At 44.1% G+C, this 3,200-nt stretch overlaps 1 pseudogene; it reads left to right on the top strand.

Moving 5' to 3' along the window:
* The first annotated feature begins 359 nt into the window (after positions 1–359).
* LOC103219059 (importin subunit alpha-1 pseudogene) lies at positions 360–2,244 on the top strand (annotated as a pseudogene).
* The last annotated feature ends 956 nt before the right edge of the window (positions 2,245–3,200 follow it).

Below are 3,200 nucleotides of genomic sequence, written 5' to 3'. Positions count from 1 at the left end.
CTAGAAGCTCACCATTAGCTCTCTCGCACTGCTAGTTTGGTAACTCACTCTGCAGATCTGGAGGTTTCTCAGCCTCTGCAATCACATGGGCTAACTCCTTAAAATAAATCCCTTTATATATATGTGTGCGCGCGTGTGTGTGTGTGTGTATAACATATATATGTGTAGTATATATAAAATATGTATATTATGTGCATATATGTATATGTAAAATATCCCATTTCTTCTGTTTCTCTGGAGAGCTCTCACGAACATACTCCCTGGCTGGCCATTCATCCTTTGGCTATGCTTTCATTTCACACATGTGTACTGAGAACCCATCTAGTACTAGGCCCTGTACTAGGCATTAAAATAGAAAGATGAACCCAGCTGCCTGACTTTACAGATTCAAGAGCAAGGGAAAAGACAGTACAGAAAAGAGGTGTTGCAGAATAGAAGTCAATCTGGAGCTGAGGAAAGCTAAGGATGACCAGATGCTGGGGAGGAGAAATGTAAGCTCATTGCCCGATGATGCTACTTCTCTGCTGCAGAAAAACCACAACAACCAGGGCGCTGTAAATTGGTCTGTTGATGACATTGTCAAAGGCATAAATAGCAACAATGTGGAAAGTCAGCTCCAAGTGACTCAAGCTGCCAGGAAACTACTTTCTAGAGGAAAACAGGCCCCCACCCCCAACCCCCGCTACAAAGACAACTTAATCTGGGCTGGTTTGATTCCAAAATGTGTGTCTTTCTTGGGCAGAACTGATTGTAGTCCCATTCAGTTTGAATCTGCCTGGGCGCTCACTAACATTGCTTCTGGGAATCAGAACAAGCCAAGGTTGTGGTAGATGGAGGTGCCATCCTAGCATTCATTTCTCTATTGGCATCTCCCCATGCTCACATCAGTGGACGAGTTGTATCGGCTCCAGGAAACACTGCATGTGATAGCTCAGGTTTCCAAGACTTGGTTACTAAGTACGGTGCAGTTGACCTATCGTTGGCTCTTCTTTTTTTTTTTTTTTTTTTGAGACAGAGTCTCACTCTGTCGCCCAGGCTGGAGTGCAGTGGCCAGATCTCAGCTCACTGCAAGCTCCGCCTCCCGGGTTTATGTCATTCTCCTGCCTCGGCCTCCCGAGTAGCTGGGACTACAGGCGCCCGCCACCTCGCCTGGCTAGTTTTTTGTATTTTTTAGTGGAGACAGGGTTTCACCATGTTAGCCCATGTTAGGATGGTCTCGATCTCCTGACCTTGTGATCCGCCTGTCTCGGCCTCCCAAAGTGCTGGGATTACAGGCTTGAGCCACCGCGCCCGGCGGCTCTTCTTGCAGTTCCTGATATGTCATCTTTAGCATGTGGTAACTTATGTAATCTTACCTGGACACTTTCAAATCTTTGCTTCAGCAAGAATCCTGCACCCCTGTTAGATGCTGTCGAGGAAATTCTTCCTACCTGAGTTCGACTCCTGCATCATGATGATCCAGAAGTATTAGCAGATACCTGCTGGGCTATTTCCTACCTGACTGATGGTCCAAATGAATGAATTGACATCGTCATGGGAACAGGAGTTGTACCCCAACTTGTGAAGCTTCTAGGAGCTTCTGAATTGCCAACTGTGACTCCTGCACTAAGAGCCATAGGGAATACTGTCACTGGTACAGATGAACAGACTCAGGTTGTGATCGATGCGGGAGCACTTGCTGTCTTTCCCAGCCTGCTCACCAACCCCAAAACTAACACTCAGAAGGAAGCTACGTGGACAACGTCAAACATCACAGCTGGCCGTCAGGACCGTATACAGCAAGTTGTGAATCATGGATTAGTCCTATTCCTTGCCAGTGTTCTACGTCAGATCTTAGGACACAAAAGGAAGCTATATGAGCTGTGACCAACTATATCAGTGGCGAAACAGTTGAACAGATTGTGTACCTCATTCATTGTGGCATGCTGATGAAACTCTCAACTGCGAAAGATACCAAGGTTATTCTGCTTATCCTGGATGCCATTTCAAATATCTTTTAGGCTGCTGAGAAACTAGGTGAAACTGAGAAACTTAGTATGATGATTGAAGAATGTGGAGGCTTAGACAAAATTGAAGCTCTACAAAACCATGAAAATGAGTGTGTATAAGGCTTTGTTAAGCTTAATTAAGGATTTCTCTGTAGAGGAAGAGGAAGAGGAAGATGAAAATGTGGTGCCAGAAACTACCTTTGAAGGCCATACCTTCCAAGTTGAGGATGGGACTCCTGGGAACTTTAACTTTTAGATCATGTAGCTGAGGCATACATTTGTTGTGTACTATGTTTGGTATAAGTTTGTCTTACCACTTCTCTACAAAGAACTCTTTTAAATATGGTTTGGTATTGTAGCACTTTTTACACTGAAACTATACTTGAACGGTTCCAACCTGTATATACTGTATAAAGCTTGTCCTCTGAATGGGTTTCTTATTTCTTTGTGGAATTTCATATCTTGCAGTGTGCTGTAAATAAAGATTAAAATCCATCCCTCCAAAAAAAGGAAAAAACAAAAAACAAAATAGAGAGGTGAACAAGTTAGCATGTTTCCTGCCCACAGAAAACTTCCAATCTACTGAGGGGGATAAAGGATCAAATGCTCACACAAGCGTAAAAATGTAGCTATAGCAAGTGCTGCTGAGAGACAGGAGTGGCCACTTGGAGGAGTAGGAAGGAGAGGCTTGATTTGCACGGTAGCCACTAGCCACAAGTGCTCATTTAAATTCAAATTACAAGGCCAAGCATGGTGGCTCACACCTGTAATCCCAGCACTTTGGGAGGCTGAGGCGGGCAGATCACCTGAGGTCAGGGGTTCGAGACCAGCCTGGCCAACATGATGAAACCTCGTCTCTACTAAAAATACAAAAATTAGCCAGGCATAGTGGCAGGTGCCTGTAATCCCAGCTACTCAGGAGGCTGAGGCAGGAGAATTGCTTGAACCCAGGAGGTGGAGATTGTAGTGAGCTGAGATCAAGCCACTGCACTTCAGCCTGGGTGACAGAGCAAGACCTTGTTACAGGAAAAAAAAAAAAAAAAAAAAATTCAAGTAACAGCCAGACTCCACATAATGATGTTTTCATCAATTAAGGACCACATATATGATAGTGGTTCCATAAGATTATGATACTGTATTTTTACTGTACCTTCTAGGTTGAGATATGTTTAGATGCACAAATGCTTACCATTGTATTACAGTTGCTGACAG

Source organism: Chlorocebus sabaeus, chromosome 12 (genome assembly GCF_047675955.1).
Source record: "Chlorocebus sabaeus isolate Y175 chromosome 12, mChlSab1.0.hap1, whole genome shotgun sequence".
In the NCBI taxonomy this organism is placed as follows: domain Eukaryota; kingdom Metazoa; phylum Chordata; class Mammalia; order Primates; family Cercopithecidae; genus Chlorocebus; species Chlorocebus sabaeus.
The sequence above is the reverse complement of the archived record's forward strand: the minus strand, read 5'-3'. Positions and strand labels throughout refer to the sequence as shown.